Source organism: Papaver somniferum, chromosome 4 (genome assembly GCF_003573695.1).
Source record: "Papaver somniferum cultivar HN1 chromosome 4, ASM357369v1, whole genome shotgun sequence".
In the NCBI taxonomy this organism is placed as follows: domain Eukaryota; kingdom Viridiplantae; phylum Streptophyta; class Magnoliopsida; order Ranunculales; family Papaveraceae; genus Papaver; species Papaver somniferum.
In genome coordinates, this window is record NC_039361.1 from 59,538,937 (window position 1) to 59,557,885 (window position 18,949).

General features: G+C 33.7%; 1 long non-coding RNA gene across 2 annotated transcripts; it reads left to right on the top strand.

Annotated features, from left to right (window-relative positions):
- Positions 1-8,138: 8,138 nt before the first annotated feature.
- LOC113275635 lies at positions 8,139-16,989 on the top strand. 2 transcript variants are annotated; one of them, XR_003323690.1, is made up of 3 exons: positions 8,139-9,832; positions 10,430-10,514; positions 16,808-16,989. It is a non-coding gene; the product is annotated as an uncharacterized LOC113275635 (long non-coding RNA). The 2 variants fall into 2 exon arrangements; XR_003323689.1 differs by lacking the exon at positions 16,808-16,989 and adding an exon at positions 11,040-11,427.
- The last annotated feature ends 1,960 nt before the right edge of the window (positions 16,990-18,949 follow it).

Below are 18,949 nucleotides of genomic sequence, written 5' to 3' on the forward strand. Positions count from 1 at the left end.
TGCGATCACAGTTGCTAGATATCACATTTTCTTGTCTTAATTTTTTCAGTTGACATTTCAGATTTTCAATCATTTCAATCCACGATTCCTTCTCCAGTTGAAACATAATCTTCACTGAACACAATCTTTGGTCAATAGATCAATTTTCTCTTCTAAGGAAGTTAGATTGTTTATCATGGAATAATCAGAGTTGTTAGAGAGACAAGTGTGATTATCAACAAAATATGTGAGAGAACTTTCACAGGCTTCTTCCTCCGGACAGTAGCCAAGAGTTCCCATCCATGCTTTGGTTTTCTTATTAACCTCCTTATTGGGACAAACAAATATATGATGACCATATCCGTAGCACTTGGAACAAGTTCCATTATCATAGTCTTTGTGAACTTTCATATCCATTTCATTGATTGATGAGGAGGATTTCTTATGAGACTTTCTTTTTCTCCATCTAAGAGATTTATTTAACTATTCTACAAACAGTAAAAGAGTTGAACTAAAGCAATTCTCATCCCTAACATCAATCAATTCAGGACATAGATTCAAGATCAAAAATCTTTAGCTTTCCAACAAGATTATTCCTGGAAAGTGTTTCAAGGTTATTTCCCTCAACGATGGCATGTTTCTTAGAATCGTATCTAGCTGGTAGAGATCTGAGAATAATCTTCATCACAATGTCCTTTTCAGGAATAGTCTTACCCAATGCAAATGATGCATTAACAATTTTAAACACTTTGTGATTAAACCGATCAAATGAATCTTCATCAGCTATACAAAGGTTTTCCCAATCATAATTTAGGTTTTGAATCCTAGCTTCTTTCTTAGAGGTATTCCCTTCAAATAGGGTTGCTAAGAATTTCCAAGCATCTTTAGACTTGGTGCACATAGTCATATAGTGCTGAAGATCTAGGGTAATGGCATGAATAATAGCATTTAATCCGTCAGAATTTTGCTTCGTAGCACTAATCTCTACTTCATTATATCTACCAATATCCTTTGGAACAGTTACACCGTCTACTGTAATTATTGGAGGATCATAGTCATTTACAACAAGAACCCATGATTGAAAATCACGCGCTTGAAGAAAGGCACGTATAGCAATTTTCCACCATAAGTAATTCGATCCATCAAAGACTGGCGGTACGTTTATAAAGATAGCACTTATGTCCATATAATCAGATTGCTACAAACACAGACTTATGAGGTCTTAGCATGTTTGCCTGCTCTGATACCAATTGAAGACGCGGGGGTATAACAACCACACCCAGTATGGACTAAACTCCAATATAATTCCGAGAGCACTAACTTAAAAGTGAGAATCAATCAAGAAAGATATCAAAGAGCTTTATCTCTTTCTTAATACAATCATTAAATCAACTAGATAGAAATCCGTGAGACTGATTGTTATGAGAATACCTCGGATGGTACCAAAGACCAATGTACGAGTGTCAATCAAGTCTTATCCAACAAACAAGGTCGGATTTATCAAATATGATTGAACTATGCACAACCTGTGATATTTTAATTATATAAACAAATATAATGCGAAAAAGAAATAACACAGATACCAAAAATTTTGTTAACGAGGAAACCGCAAATGCAGAAAAACCAACCGAACTTAATTTATTTTTATTTTCTACCTGAATTCAGTGGGTTGTTCATATATCAAAAACAACATAGAGGTTCCTCTATATTTTATTCATTTTCTCCTAGCCGAAACTCGAGCTAGACTATTTTTTTCCTTTTTTTAGCCGAACCCAATACCAATAAATAAATAAATACTTTAAGAAAATATATATATTTATTTAATTAAATGGTAATTTAGTCATTTTCTAGCTTTAAGACACCTTATAAGTGTAGCGTATATGGCATAAGAACTTCATAGTCCCGCACAAAAACGAGGGGTGCCTAAAAAATCGTTCTTGCATTACTAGGAAGATTTTGTATCAACCCAATTTTTCTGTAGCACAAGGCACAATATTGTTTTTGGTAACATATAGGGTCTTACAGAAATTTTTACTGACCAAGTAAGGATTGATTTTGTTACAACATTGACCACTATATCAGTATTCTTCTTAGCAAAGGGAAAACTTAAGTAAACATATAATTCTCTATATAATAACACAGTTTTTTCGAGCGTCCTCATTCGCCGAAACTTGAGGTTGATTCTCTATTCTGGTTGATTCTCACTTCTAGTTGATTTTGACCCCATCAGTATGATTATTTTAAGTAATAAAATCATATTTTGATCAATTAATATAAGAAGAATAATATTCGGTCACCAAAATATATTTTTCTACCAAAAAAAAAATTACTATAATTGCCAAAAATATATCCAAAAATATGGAGCATATTTAATTCTAAATAGAAATCTAAAATGTTGACGAATAAACAAAAATAAATCAACATCACGATGTTAATAGTTCATCATAATTTCGTCACAAAAAAAATCAATCATAAAAATAATTAAAATATTAAACAAATCCAAAATGGTCCAATGTCCAATTACGCCTCTAATAATCAAACTAATCGTATTTACAACCGAGATTATCAATAATTATATAATTTTAATTTTAATTAAATTGATTATTAAAATAGAGTTGTGGATATTTACCGGTAAATCGAAGCATCTTCCTCTTCGGTGAAGAAAATGATTGTTAGCCCTGTCCAATGGTAGAGATACGAAATCATTAGAAATCATAAAGATATGAAAACATGATATCAATTAAAAAATTCTAGAGCGAGCGAATGCGAGTGAATAAAAAACATTAGTAAAAATTAAAGTATATTAAAAATGAGTTTCAATAGTATTATTTTTCTCAATATTATTACTTCCAAAAAAAGATAATCCTAATAATCCTATTGCTAATTAAAAACGTAAAAGAATAATAAATACGGCAAAAAATATCAACATCATTCTTATGGCTATTTTACGTAACATTTATTTCTTAAAATTACTAAGTGCATTAAAGAAAAGTATTTTGATTAATTATGATAAGGTAAAAAAGTAATCTATGGTTGAAGTATACCAAAATTAAACATACAATGATCACTACATCCGGAAAAAATCTATATATTCTGGATATTCTTGATGTCGATTAATGTTATTTCCAAAAGGATAACATCTTTTTATTATGAGTTACAAAATGTTCTTACAAAATCTATGTACTTTTAGATATTTTTAGATATCAATTAAAATTATTTCCAAAAATAACATCTTTTTATTTTCGATATAAATTTAGCATTCCAGCAAGAGCGAAACCCCATTTGTTTTGACGCCGCTTTTCTCTATTATTTCTTTTCTATTATGATTTTGTTATTTCTTTCAGGTTCTTTCGTCTGATTTTTCATCTGATCTACTTTCATCGTTTGCAGGTAGGTACCTGGATCATGCATCAGTTGTAGTCGGGCATATGTAAAGCAATATCAAGGTATAAATTCATTCAACAAATAATATTGCAGTGAGAATAGTAAATAGATTCAGTTAATCATCGTAATATCAGGTTTTAATTGATCTTCTTTTCTTTTTCTTTTTTCGTAAAGCAGACGAGCATTATTTTTGGTTTTCATATTATTATTATTATATTCTCTTTTGATTTTGCTACTGGTATTCGGCAGCTTTGGTTAGAAAACAAAGTAATCAATATCAACTCAATTTTGGGTTTCAGTATTTTATTTTCATTTTTGTTATCAGATCGAAATTGTAATATGCAGATAGATATACAAGAGGCTTGAAAGTTTAAATCTCTCACCAGAGTAGATAATTAGAAAAGAAAGAATAACTTGAATGGTGTATTGGTGTTCAAAGCATGAAGTTCTGATGCCGGAAGGAAGATGGCGAAACATCAGTTGAGAACTAATAATACTCCATTTAAGTGTTGTTTAACTCTTTTTTACTTCATCTTTATATAGTATTGTTGCTCTAATTTTACCCGTTGATAATTGGTTAGCGATACAATAATGTTTGCAACCATAATTGATTTAATTTGTCTCTTTACTACAATAGTATTTGCAATCAGATTTAGTTCATTGGGTTTTTCTCCTACTATGGCAATGTATTTATGTTCTTCAAGAATAAGTTTGTCTTATTATCTCATCCGGCTGCTGCTCTTATATGAATTGGCGTAACCTAATAATGTCATGCTCTGGTTATTTTATGAAGTGGCTTAACCTAAGATTGTACAAGTTGTGGTGTTGTGGGTTATATATAGCTGGTCATTGTTGTTTATATTGCCCATGGATGAAACAACCAGGTTTGTCATTCATAATATTTAGTGTTGAAGAAGTTTTTGATAATTAATAGGAAAAAAAGTTGTTTTGAGATAGATGTTCTCTGGGCATTTTAGTTTCACATTGTTGTTGTTCTCTGGGGTTTTTGGTATATATTCTTAATCAGATTTCCTTATCCTGGCTACTATTGCTAAACCGTTCTCTTGAATTTCTTGGTTATTTAACTTAGCAGAAGTCGTCAGGTAAGATAACTTTGTGGCCATCAACTATGTAAATCTGAGGATTTGTGGGAGAAAATTGCTTTTTTTCTTTTTCGCTTCAAAATTTTGTCCAAATTCTTTTGGCAGTCCGGTTAGTGTTCACTGCATATTAGTGGTCTGGCTACTCCTAACCTGCTCCAATTGGCAGTCCGGTTAGTGTTCACTGCATATTAGTGGTCTGGCTACTCCTAACCTGCTCCAATAACATCGCTAAGCAGTATAAATTGTCTTCAAGTGGAATTAAATGTTCCACTTGCAAAAGTTTTTTCTCTTTTTTGGTCACTTTCTTTGACTTGCTCTTTTGTGCCCTCTCTTGAGTAAATTCTCTTGCATTGTGTGATTGTTTTCTTTGGCAAGTTTTATGCATCTAAAAACTACCACATTGTAATAGACCAGCAACACAGTATACTTTCATAACAATAACATTTTATAATCCTTTTCACATTGATTGCTTATGGCAATCCTTACAAGTGCATTAAAATTGCTTATGACAATCTTTACAAGTGCATTAAAATTGTTGGCGGCACGCCACTGATGCTCCATTATTTCTAAGGGACAACTTAGGAAGAAGAAAGTCTGGCTGGTGCGTAAATTTAACCATTATTTCAAAGCAAAGAGATGTGCATGCGAAAAAATACGTGTACTAAGATTTATCAAATACGTGTACTTAGATTTATATACCATTGGCCTACTGCTAATAGAGTCTTGATCTCCCAGGTTTTGTAGTTAACGCTCGAGGGAAAACAATCATTTCCCAAATTGTCCATACTATTGTAAGATATATTTAAAGTCGAGATACTTAAAAATTTAAAAGAAATCTCTAACTGGCATCAAAAAATGCCGCTCTTAAGTCCCTGCAACCAAAATTTAAAATATTCCTCCCAATGTTTCTGATTTGGGAGCTAAATTTGCTGAAAAAATGGTATTGAAGCAGTGGTGTTAGCATACGGACTCAATGGAGCAAAGTGCAGGCTGTGAAAATTGATACATGGATAGAGAGGCATATATCCAGGTTGGACTGAGCAAGGACACAATTTATCAACTTATTTCTATTTTACTTGAAAAGCTACTTCCAAAGTCAATATGCCACATTTGTAACAGTTTTCTCATTTTTAAAGATCAGTCAATATGCCACATTTGTAACAGTTTTCTCATTTTTAAAGATCAGTAGTTGTATAGTTTGCAGCTTTTCAAGTAAAATAAATCCTTAGATTAATAGCCCAAGAAATAGGCCCGTGCCTAGCACGGGTGGAGAACTAGTCTTTTTTAATAATTACACGAGGAAAAACATGTTTTAGAGGACCAATTACTTACATATGTGAGTTTTATCTGCCAGTCTTGCTTTTAAATATTCAAATTCATTCATATGTTGGGCTCCCAAGGTGCCTGATGGTAGAAGAGCTATAGTGTACAAGGATGTCAGGTTGTGGAACGCTAGTTAGCAATTCTGGATTCGGCAAATGTATGGAACGACAAAGGTACGAGTATTATACGGTTTTATAAAATCCAAATTCGGTCCAACATTCGGTCAATAGGACGTGATTCATTAGTAATTTGAAACGGCATATGTACGTGTATAATTCAATTTATAAATGTGAGTTCGGCTCCGAAAATTCGGTATCTATGTATAATAAATAATTAGTATTTATAAGGTCATAGACATGTGTGTGAGTTATTTAAAGAAAAAATAAACTTAATATGATGATATTAATAATATATACAACATTAGTCATCCAAGAGGACGTGGTATAGTGGTTTAGATGCTTGGTTAGTGAGTTTGAGATTTCTCTCACCTTCACCTTCACCTTCACCTTCAAATCTCTTCTGTCATTTTTGTTTCATAAAAATTACAACAACGTCGAATATTGGGCCGTGTATGCTTGGGAGGCAGTAAAACCCAAAAAATGGGGTCTTTGAAAACGTAAAAGCTAAAGAATTTCCGGCGATTTAAGAGAACGTATCATTCGGGATACGTAAAAGCTCGTGAACAATTCGCGAATAATCCAGAAATGCCACATAATACACGTTTTGGATTCGGAGTTGCAAACATACGCGAATAAAAAGATAAAATTCGTGATACGAAAAAATCCGCAAATGATTCGTGAATCATTCGCGAAATTACTAATCGACATTAACTCCTGTTGCATTGCCTACTAATGTAGGTTCCGTTTAATAAGCTAAATTCCTTGTATCACGAAACCTATCCTCGGTATCAGGCCCGCCCACCATTGCGCCTGTGATGTTATTGGGGTTGGGATGTCTGGTTGTCGGCCATATTTGACCACCACTGCATTGTACTTGCGGCCATCTAATGGAATGAAAGCTACCCGACGATGTACATGCACTGAAAATTTTGTCCCACACCCGACAATGAAGTTGTAGTTACTGGGATTAGTATCGAGTATATACTGCATCTGCATACAACAAAAGAAATAAAAAGAACAGTTTAGTCAAAGACGTAACTAATATTAACATCTAAAAATGTATATATTTCTGGATTTGGCTCATAAAACCATCATTTTGAATGTGAGTTTGAATAAAATTATTCTCATAATCCAAAAAGTCAGTCTAATCCGGATCGTTGTTGTAGTTGATGTGTATTAAGTTGTTGTAGTTGATGTGTATTAAATTCTGTTTACCAGATGAATATTCTCCTTCATAATTTGAATTACACATTTTTAATCACAAATATCTCAAAAATCATATTTTCTTTTAAACTTCTTCTTCCTCTCAAAAACTTGGACTCTCAAAAAAAAATATGGTTTCTCCATTAATTTAAAACTGATAGCTTAACTTTAACCAATCACTAACATTATTAATAAATTATTATCATTATCAACTAGTTATAATCATTAACATTAATTAAGTAAGGACATAACTGTCATTATTATAAAATGGTGGATAACGGAGTTTTACAACATAATCTCTACTTTGTCACCATTACGCCTCAAAACAAGTTCCATTTATTAATTGGTTGGGCTTAAGCCTACACTGTATAGGACAAACTCATATTTAGTATACAGACTCCACCAATAACGTAATTTAAGAGCTAAGAATAAAATAAAAGCGCACATAAAAATTAAAATGATTTTGAAAAGAATTAATACCCGAGTGTAGATTTGTTTGATCGACGGGAAGGAGGTAAGACCCCAGCTGCAATTCACAACAAGCATATATTACTGTAGTTACCTAAAATCTGAAAGAGGTTAGAAATGAGATTCTAAGATTTCTGAAAGTGAGTTACGGGAGGTTAAGCACGATCAGTCTTCGCCTAAACCACGCACAGTGGCCGTTCAAAGGCAGCTTCAGTCATATGGAAGAGATTTAGGGCTGGTCATAGGGAGGGAAGCAAAAAAAGAGAGAGATTGTAAGGACCCTCAAGCCCGTCAACGCCATTTGACTGGTCTAACAAGGATCAAGAAACATCTTAGTCGACAATAATTCGATTAGTTTAACACGAGCGTTAATAAATAGGAATTAATCTAACAACGAACTAGATATGAAACTAGTACCATCCGTTAGATCTCGAAAAGTTATGCGGAATGGACTACTCGAACGTGTGAATCAAATATCAGATGAAGAAGAAAACATCAAGACAATATGAAGCGCAAAATTGTCCTTTCCGGAAAAAGTGATTTTGATGCAACAAGGACACGTATGGATTTCCCTTATAATATTCTTGGGTTCCTTTAACATTTTGATCGTCCTTATCTTCAAAACCAATCGAGAAGAATTCATTTCTCTCTTTTCTTTGTTTTCTCGTTTCTTCTTCTTTCTTCCTCTTCTTCCCTGTTGTTTCGTGCTCGTTCTTCTGTGAGAAGATTTTTAGTTTTGAGATCGGAAAACTTAAGAAAAACACTAAGGTTTGGCTGTTGGTGCTCGGGTTGTTTTGGTTTGGCAAGGAAAGCAGAAGAAATGGTAGATTGGTTAGAATCTGGAGTTAGGGTTCTGATATTTGGATTTAACTGAAGTTTATATAAATTGAAAATGAAGGCAAGTAATTCATGGTTGGGTTTAATGAATTAAAGGTTTATATCGATGTTTTGATATCGAACTGTAGAAGAGAAGTTTGGGAAAGAAATTAAGGTTTCTGCATGTTGTTTTGGAATTCGAATTGGTCAAAGATTGAGATGATTTAGATAGAATTGTAAGATGGGTTTGTATAATTGAAGCTTCTGAAGTTGTTGAGGATAAAATCAGAGAGTTAGGGTTTATGTTCTTCATCAAATTAAGAACTAGGGATTCAAGAGAAGAATTAAGATAATATTAGAAGGTGGAATTAATGTTCTAGGAAAGGAAATAGATGATGCGTAAGCTTAATTGGAAGTTATGAGGAAACCGATATGAAGAAGAACAAGAATTGAAAGATGATACTGGGAACTAAGGTTAGGGTTTCATAAGAAGAAACTTGGTGAAGAAATTCAGAAGATGTAAAACCTTTTCTCAGTAAGAATTGAAGAATTGATTCAAACAAGAAGATGAGCTGGTGTCAATTTGCTGGAATGGAACTATTTAAGGTAAATGTTTCTCTAAGTAAGTTTGTATAGCCTTCAGTTCATTGTTGAGTATATATGTTGGATTATAAAGATAAGAAGAGTTGGAATTAGCTGTGATTGTAGTTAATATATGTAGGGAGTATGGCTTTGATAAGAATTGAATGAACTGAATTCCGGAAGAAAGGATTGACTAATCAGTTGTGCGTTGTTCAAGATGAGATGTTGATAATGAAACGTGTTTAGAACTGGAGATGAATTGATGTTGCAGATGGAGTCGAGTTCCAAAGTGGTGTTCTGTAGCTACAGATGTTGTTTCATGAAATTGAGATATTTCTGATGTAATGTTGGTGGTGGTGTGGTCTTGAATCTGGGTTGAGAGAATAAAATCGTATTGGTTTTGGTGATTGGTGGTGATTGCAGGTGAAGTTTGACTTCTTTTGGCTCCATGTATTAATAAATGGAAATGGTGGTGAAACTGAGGTGGTGATTCTAAGATTTGGAATTCATGATATTGGTGTTATTGAACTTATAGATTGTGCAGACAGGGACTGAATTTGGCATGTTGGTTTCATTTAGAATGTATAAGTGTTGTAGATACTGCTGATAAACAGAATTGAGAAGTTACAATTGGGGAATGACTAGTGGCTCGAGAAACGTGAATTGAATCTAGTATTGGAATTGTGATGGTAGTGTTGTTGTTCAAGAAGAACTGAAATACGAATTCAGTTGAAATATGCTATGTTATGTTTAGAACTCTTAAATTTTGTGTGTGCTAACGAGATGTTTAGGCCAAGTTGGTTGCAATGCTGTTATGGAAAAAGTCTTAGTGAAAGCCTGCAAGTGCAGATCAAGGTAAGCTTAGATTTCAGTTGTATTAAATTGTATAAATCTGTTAGAACGAATAAATTTGTATAGTGATCTATTGAATAGAATCAGGTGGTTGTGTTCTTGTAGATACAATATAGTTTAGACCTATTAGTCACCCTAGTCAGTGTATCTGACTGAGTCGGATATGTGACTTACTGAGTTTCTCTTTTGACCTGAGTTGACCAGTTCACCCGACCTTGACCGAGTTGGATCGGTTGACTAGACATGACCTTGACTGTTGACTTGACATTTGACTGACGTTTACCGTTAGTTGACTCAGATGGACTAGACTTTATTAATGGGCTTGTTTAATGGACTTGGGCTTAGGGAAGTTTTCCTAAGTAGACATTTTGGACCTCTTGTGGTCCCAATTAACACTTGATTTCTTCTACAAAGTTGTAGATATTCATAAGACTTAGTTACGGACTATAGAATCAACCTAATTGGATTAGTAAACTCTTAGTTATGTTGAAGATAGATAATGAGATACCATAATGGGATTAGAACCATTAGATAGAAACCTATATGATTCTTGTGTGAGCCATGATGGCTAGATTCTTAGACTTCTTGTGTGATTAACAGTTAGTCTATATTAACAACGATCGATTCAAAGGATGAACCAGTGGATCGTGGATCTCGAGGTAGGCGTGGCTTGTCATCAAAAGAGGTGGGAATACTTTTAACTCTTTTGTGATTATTGTTGTTTTCTTTTACCAAAGTTTATGTTTAACAAATTCATGCATTGCCTGGTTATGCTTTCCCTGCATTGTTTAACTTTGATTTATGAAAGTTCTGCTATTTATTTTAATCTTTCCATTGCTTGGAAAGGAATTGTAATGCTTTGTTTATCTTTATGAATTGTTTGGGAATTGAGAATTTCCATCTGTGGTATATAGGATACTGCTCATTCCTTTATATCTACATGAATTCGAGCTTTTATGCAATCACTAGGTGCGGGACGAGTCACCGTATATCTATCTAGGTGCGGGAAGAATCACCATATTATATATTATTTGGAAGGAGTTAGTTCCATATACATGATTGTTTACCTATGTGAAATTGGTTGTGTTCTAGTGTTTAGGGAAAACATGAATTGTTTTCAAATCATTTCCAATAATTACTTGAAAGTTAAATGTTATTCCTACTGGGCACCCCTTTTAGGGATGATGTGCTCACCCATTCCCACTTTCAGTTTCAGAGACAGGTCAGAGTTGCGCAGCGGAAGCTTCGATGAGTCGAGTCCGTAGTTGGCTAACTTCTGCTATGTTTTTTATGTTATATTTTCTATTTGTAAACCAAATGACTATTATATATGTATCATTTGAGAGAAGTTCTTGTATATATATTTCTGAGTGGGGCTAGTTTTGGGTTAAGTTCTGTAGCAGATATCTTAATGGAATGTTTAAGTATTTGAATTAGATTCGTAGTGCCTCTTTATTTAGTTAATCTCTTGAATCAGTCAGCTGCTAGATTGGGGGGCGCTACAGTGTTGGTATCAGATCTCTTTATTAGATCTTATATGGGAAAAGATAGAAATAGCCAGTGTCAGTTAGTGAACTAGATTAGTTTAGAACTGGGTTTGGTTTGTGAGATAAATCTTAGTCACTAAAAGCTATCAATAATTAAAACAATTATTTGATTGATTGATTTGTTTGTTTGTTTGATTGTTTGTTTGTATATGTAATGAAGTAAAAATTGTAGAGTACACCAATAACTTTAGCTAATGAGGATTTGAGAATGATTAATCTAAAAAGGTATGAACACGTAAACAATTAAATACTAAAAATATTAAGATTATTATTATTGATAAATCTCGAAAGACACGTAGAAACTTATAAATACTTGACTTATATGAAGAGTAAACAATTTATAAATACATAAATGTTAACGATATTTTTGGGATTCGACAATATTCGTAAGAGTAGTTAGAATAATAGTTCAACCATTAATGTTAATAATAAAAATACTATAATAGTAATTATAAATCAAAATAATAGTAATAATAACTTTAATAAGATAATGTTAGCATTTTTGGAATCAGTACCATATTAAACTTAGCTAAAATTTCAACAAGGATACGATAAACAAATAATAGTTATGATTAAGTAATTATGGAAAATTATTAGTGCCTATGTACGATTAAGTTTTGCAAAGTTAACTAATAACAAATTAGAATTAGGTGTTTTGCGTTCAAACCAGATGGATAATATAAGACTTATTAGGTAGGATTAGGATTTTGAGGTCATATGATGCATACAATAACTAAACTTGTTAACGACCTTATATCCTGATTTTCTTTAGTCCAATAAATGATCATTGAATCACTAAACTGTATACATGAAGTGATAATTATAATACTTGAATGCTGAGTACAAAATTAAACTTAAAGGAGAATAAAGTTTGTCTGTGAATAAGATACTTATTATTAATACCAAAATCTAAAGACTAATAAGACATATTAAAATTTTATGCAGACTCAAATTTAAATCATATTAAATTATCAACGCCATTATTTAACAAGATAGAGTATATGGATTCAATATGGATAAATAAAATTTAATATATCAATCTTTTCGCGAATGTAGGATTATATTTAGAAGATTAAGGCTTAGTGTACCAACTGGACTATTAACTTAAGAATAATGAAAATGATAGTGTAATTAAGACTAGAAATTGTGATTAGATAGGAGAATAATAACACTATATATACTCATTATATAAAATTTAAGCTTATTATAAATATCATTTGGATCATAATAATAGGATAGCAATAGCAAAGTGTAATTCTTATTAATAGTACACCTTAAGGATTACTTAGCGATGATATAAATTTAAGGAAACAAAGTTAGATCTAATTAAATCTAGTATTAATAATAAAAATTAATATTGACATTATAATTAATTACGATTAGCTTTTATCAGTTTAAGAAATAAGAAATAACTGTAATAATACTAATAAAATTGTTAATACCAAACAATTATGAAAAATTGTTAGCTGTTATTTACTTATATCAAGTTAGATAATGAAATAAACAAATAGATATAAATTTTATATTTGGATAATGGTGATAACATTAAGTTGTTCTTAAATAGTACATGATTTAAAAATTATTTAGTTATAATAGTATAGTTTCATTTGTAATTAAAATTTGATTTCATTAAAAGAAATAAATAAATATGATAATGGTAAATAAAAGTAAAATAAAATAAATTTTTATGATTAAATTGATTAAAATGATGTTACCTATTTATATAAATTATGAAGCAAAATTTTTAAGTTAAATTAGTTAAAATAGAATTTAGAGATTGATTGGTCATAATAAGTTAGCATTTAAAAAATCCAGCACCGGGGAATAATGAAGGTTGTGTTTTCTCTGTTCGTAGGAAGGCATTGTTGGGATTGGCCAACCTTGACAGGCAACTGCATTCAGAGATGACCGATCATAGAAATATGCTGTAAATTAATTTAGAAAACCAATAGATGTAGGTTCACTTAGAAAGATTTGCAGGATTTTTCCTTGAAGTTATAGATGGATATCTTATAAAATAGAAATCAGTTTAACAAAAATTAGACTTCCATATTTGATAGAATTTAAATCAGCGTAGTTGAACCTAGAGCCACAAATTTTAGTTGTAGAAAGCCATATAGGTCTGTGCTTTGTTTCATGTTGTTTTGCGCTTAGACAAGAGATAGGAAATTTTCTAAGGTGGGGAGTTGTTGAAGACCGGAAGGAGGTTTGATTTTCGAGGACGAAAATGTATAAGGTGGGGAGAATTTAAGGACCCTCAAGCCCGTCAACGCTATTTGACTGGTCTAACAAGGATCAAGAGACATCTTAGTCGATAATAATTCGATTAGTTTAACACGAGCGTTAATAAATAGGAATTAATCTAACAACAAACTAGATATGAAACTAGTACCATCTGTTAGATCTCGAAAAGTTATGCGGAATTGACTACTCGAACGTGTGAATCAAATATCAGATGAAGAAGAAAACATCAAGACAATATGAAGGGCAAAATTGTCCTTTCCGGAAAAAGTGATTTTGATGCAACAAGGACACGTATGGATTTCCCTTATAATATTCTTGGGTTCCTTTAACATTTTGATCGTCCTTATCTTCAAAACCAATCGAGAAGAATTCATTTCTCTCTTTTCTTTGTTTTCTCGTTTCTTCTTCTTTCTTCCTCTTCTTCCCTGTTGTTTCGTGCTCGTTCTTCTGTGAGAAGATTTTTAGTTTTGAGATCGGAAAACTTAAGAAAAACACTAAGGTTTGGCTGTTGGTGCTCGGGTTGTTTTGGTTTGGCAAGGAAAGCAGAAGAAATGGTAGATTGGTTAGAATCTGGAGTTAGGGTTCTGATATTTGGATTTAACTGAAGTTTATATAAATTGAAAATGAAGGCAAGTAATTCATGGTTGGGTTTAATGAATTAAAGGTTTATATCGATGTTTTGATATCGAACTGTAGAAGAGAAGTTTGGGAAAGAAATTAAGGTTTCTGCATGTTGTTTTGGAATTCGAATTGGTCAAAGATTGAGATGATTTAGATAGAATTGTAAGATGGGTTTGTATAATTGAAGCTTCTGAAGTTGTTGAGGATAAAATCAGAGAGTTAGGGTTTATGTTCTTCATCAAATTAAGAACTAGGGATTCAAGAGAAGAATTAAGATAATATTAGAAGGTGGAATTAATGTTCTAGGAAAGGAAATAGATGATGCGTAAGCTTAATTGGAAGTTATGAGGAAACCGATATGAAGAAGAACAAGAATTGAAAGATGATACCGGGAATTAAGGTTAGGGTTTCATAAGAAGAAACTTGGTGAAGAAATTCAGAAGATGTAAAACCTTGTCTCAAGAAGAATTGAAGAATCGATTCAAACAAGAAGATGAGCTGGTGTCAATTTGCTGGAATGGAACTATTTAAGGTAAATGTTTCTCTAAGTAAGTTTGTATAGCCTTCAGTTCATTGTTGAGTATATATGTTGGACTATAAAGATAAGAAGAGTTGGATTTAGCTGTGATTGTAGTTAATATGTGTAGTATGTCTTTGATAAGAATTGGATGAACTGAATTCAGGAAGAAATGATTGACTAATCAGTTGCGCCTTGTTCAAGATGAGATGTTGAGAATGGAACGTGTTTAGAACTAGAGATGAATTGATGTTGCAGATGGAGTCGAGTTCCAAAGTGGTGTTCTGTAGCTACTGATGTTGTTTCATGAAATTGAGATGTTGCGGATGTAGTGTTGGTGGTAGTGTGGTCTTGAATCTGGGATTGAGAGAATAAAATCGTATTGGTTTTGGTGATTGGTGGTGATTGCAGGTGAAGTTTGAGGTTTTTTGGGTGCAGGTATTAATAAATGAAAGTGGTGTTGAAACTGAGGTGGTGATTCTAAGATTTGGAATTCATGAGATTGGTGTTATTGAACTTATAGATTGTGCAGACAGGGACTGAATTGGGCATGTTGGTTTGATTTAGAATGGATAAGTGTTGTAGATACTGCTGATAAACAGAATTGAGAAGTTACAATTGGGGAATGACTAGTGGCTCGAGAAACGTGAACTGAATCTAGTATTGGAACTGTGATGGTAGTGTTGTTGTTCAAGAAGAACTGAAATGCGAATTCAGTTGAAATAGGCTATGTTATGCTTAAAACTCTTAAAGTTTGTGTGTGCTGACAAGATGTTTAGGCCAAGTTGGTTGCAATGTTGTTATGGAAAAGTCTTAGTGAAAGCCTGCAAGTGTAGATCAAGGTAAACTTAGATTTCAGTGGTATTAAATTGTATAAATCTGTTAGAACGAATAAATTTGTATAGTGATCAATTGAATAAAATCAGGTGGTTGTGTTCTTGTAGATACAATAGAGTTTAGACCTATTAGTCACCCTAGTCAGTGTATCTGACTGAGTCGGATATGTGACTCACTGAGTTTCTCTTTTGACCTGAGCTGACCAGTTCACATGACCTTGACTGAGTTGGATCGGTTGACTAGACCTGACCTTGACTGTTGACTTGACTTTTGACTGACGTTTACCGTTAATTGACCCTTTGACTGTTAGTTGACTCAGATGGACTGGACTTTAGTTAATGGGCTTGTTTAATGGACTTGGGCTTAGGGTAGTTTTCTTAAGTAGACATTTTGGACCTCTTGTGGTCCGAATTAACATTTGATTTCTTCTACAAAGTTGTAGATATTCATAAGACTTAGTTACGGACTATAGAATCAACCTAATTGGATTAGTAAACTCTTAGTTATGTTGAAGATAGAGAATGAGATACCATAATGGGATTAGAACCATTAGATAGAAACCTATATGATTCTTGTGTGAGCCATGATGGCTAGATTCTTAGACTTCTTGTGTGATTAACAGTTAGTCTATATTAACAACGATCGATTCAAAGGATGAACCAGTGGATCGTGGATCTCAAGGTAGGCGTGTCTTGTCATCAAAAGAGGTGACAATACTTTTAACTCTTTTGTGATTATTGTTGTTTTCTTTTACCAAAGTTTATGTTTAACAAATTCATGCATTGTCTGGTTGTGCTTTCCCTGCATTGTTTAACTTTGATTATGAAAGTTCTGCTATTTCTTTTAATCTTTCCATTGCTTGGAAAGGAATTGTAATGCTTTGTTTGTCTTTATGAATTATTTGGGAAATGAGAATTTCCATCTGTGGTATATAAGATATTGCTCCTTCATTTATACCTACATGAATTCGAGATTTTATGCAATCACTAGGTGCTGGACGAGTTACCATATAGCTATCCAGGTGCGCGACGAGTCACCATATTATAGTTCCATATACATGATTGTTTACCTATGTGAAATTGGTTGCATTCTAGTGTTTAGGGAAAACATGAATTGTTTTCAAATCATTTCCAATAATTACTTGAAAGTTAAATGTTATTCCTACTGGGCACCCCTTTTAGGGATGATGTTCTCTCCCATTCCCACTTTCAGTTTCATAGACAGATCAGAGTTGCGCAGCGGAATCTTCGAGGAGTCGAGTCCGTAGTTGGCTAACTTTCTTATGTTTATTATGTTATATTTTCTATTTGTAAACAAAATGAATATTGTATATGTATCATTTGAGAGAAGTTCTTGTATATATATTTCTGAGTGGGGCTAGTTTTGGGTTAAGTTCTGTAACGGATTTCTTAATTGAATGTTTAATTATTTGAATTAGATTCGTAGTGCCTCTTTATTTAGTTAATCTCTTGAATTAGTCAGCTGCTAGCTTGGGGGAGCTATAGAGATCATAGAATTCTAGGATTTGAGGAAGAATTTCTCTGAGAAAGATGATGTAGCTTGGATAAATAGATGACCTACTTATAGCTGAATTCTCTAATCTCAGGTCGGTGAAGATAAGGATTGCTCTCCATTTCGTGCGGAGCGATTCTCCCGTCTCTTCAGGAATATGGATAAACTAGGTTGAGTTTATCTCATTATTCCACCGCCTTTACTCTCTTCTGTGGTGAGAAATAAGCCGGGTATTTCTCACACGTACTGTAGACCGCCATACCAAAACCCTAATTGTTATCCTCCCATTTGTGTAAAGCTGAATCAACCTTTGTGATGGCGTGTTGAGAGAGAGAAATATTATCTTTAGCCGAGTTGGCTGAGATAAAGAGACATTATCTCGATTTATAAGAATGACTAGGATGAGTCACGTGAAAAGGCATGGGATGCCTCAGAATTCGCGTGGAGAGGAGACTCGATTCCTACATGAGGCTCATGCCTACCATGGGTATATTCAGCCTTATCTGAGATTTCCCGAGAGATTTGAATCTCTCCGGGATTTTTCAAAGATATTTGAATCTCTCCGAGATTTGGCGAAAATATTTGAATGTCTCCGAGATTTTGCAGAAAGATTTGAATCTCTCCAAGATTTTGCCGCGAGATTCGAATCTCTCCGATATTTTGCGAAGATATTTTGCAGAGAGATTTGAATCTCTCTGAGATTTTGTGAACGGATACAAATCTATATGAAGATTTTATTGACGGACATGAATCTCTCAGTGGTCTGCTGGGACTCGTCCTGAAGAGAAAGAAAGGTATTTGTTTTCCCGATTAATGTTTCTGTGAGACTTTGGGTCACTTGTTTTTTGACCAGCGTATCTTGCATAGATGTGCTAGGAATCAACTGTGTCCATTTGATGGGGCCGACAAGACCAGTGTATCCCAGTGTATCTCGAAAGGATGTTCTAGGAGTCTGTCGAATGGGCCCAGAGGCAGAATAACCAGTTTATCTTGCGGGGATATCCTAGGAATTATTCGGAAACCTCAGTAAGTCGACTCAAATCCTAGAGTAGACATCACCAGTGTATCTCACGGTGATGTACTAGGAATCAGTTCTTGATCTCAAATAGGATGACTCGTGCTTACAGGAGACATGCATATCTCCGCTCTACGTCATAAGTCCGACGAGGATATTTTTACACATCTACAGAGCCTACATGACCAGCAGTACCCCGTCGAGGATGTATACTAGGAATCATGGCATCACAATCAACTGCGTCTCGTGCAGAAATGCTGGAATTGTAGTTGTTCTGGTTCATAAGTCTGTCGGGGACGTTTTACGCTCTACAGAACCTACATGACCAGCAATATCTCGTGGGGATGTATGCTAGGAATCACAGCATCATGACCAGTAGTGTCTCGCGGGGACGTATCCTAGAAATCGTGGCTAAGGGTGCCTTGAGGGCCAAGGAACTAATCGCTCCAGTGAGAGTTTAATTTTGTCTATTGTCTTGAAATGACACTTTTGCCCCTTATCCAAATTTCACCATCTCCATTAAGTCCCCTACTGAAAGTAGAACCTTGATTGTTCTATGATGAGTATAAATATGGTTACGAATCGTTCAGGAACGAATTTACAGTTCACTTGCGGAGTCCCCGAATTGATGCTTAGTCTTTGCTTGCTCTGATTCTGGACTTCGAATCAATTCTGGACTTGGGAGCCTTCTTGGATTTCATGTTCGGAGACGTTACTAGCGTGACAATTGAGCCTTGATGAACTAAAATTTCCGTTTTGAGAGACTAGACTTGCGAATTAGGGTTTCTTTGATCAAAACCCAAACTTCTTCCTTATTCCTTTTGGCT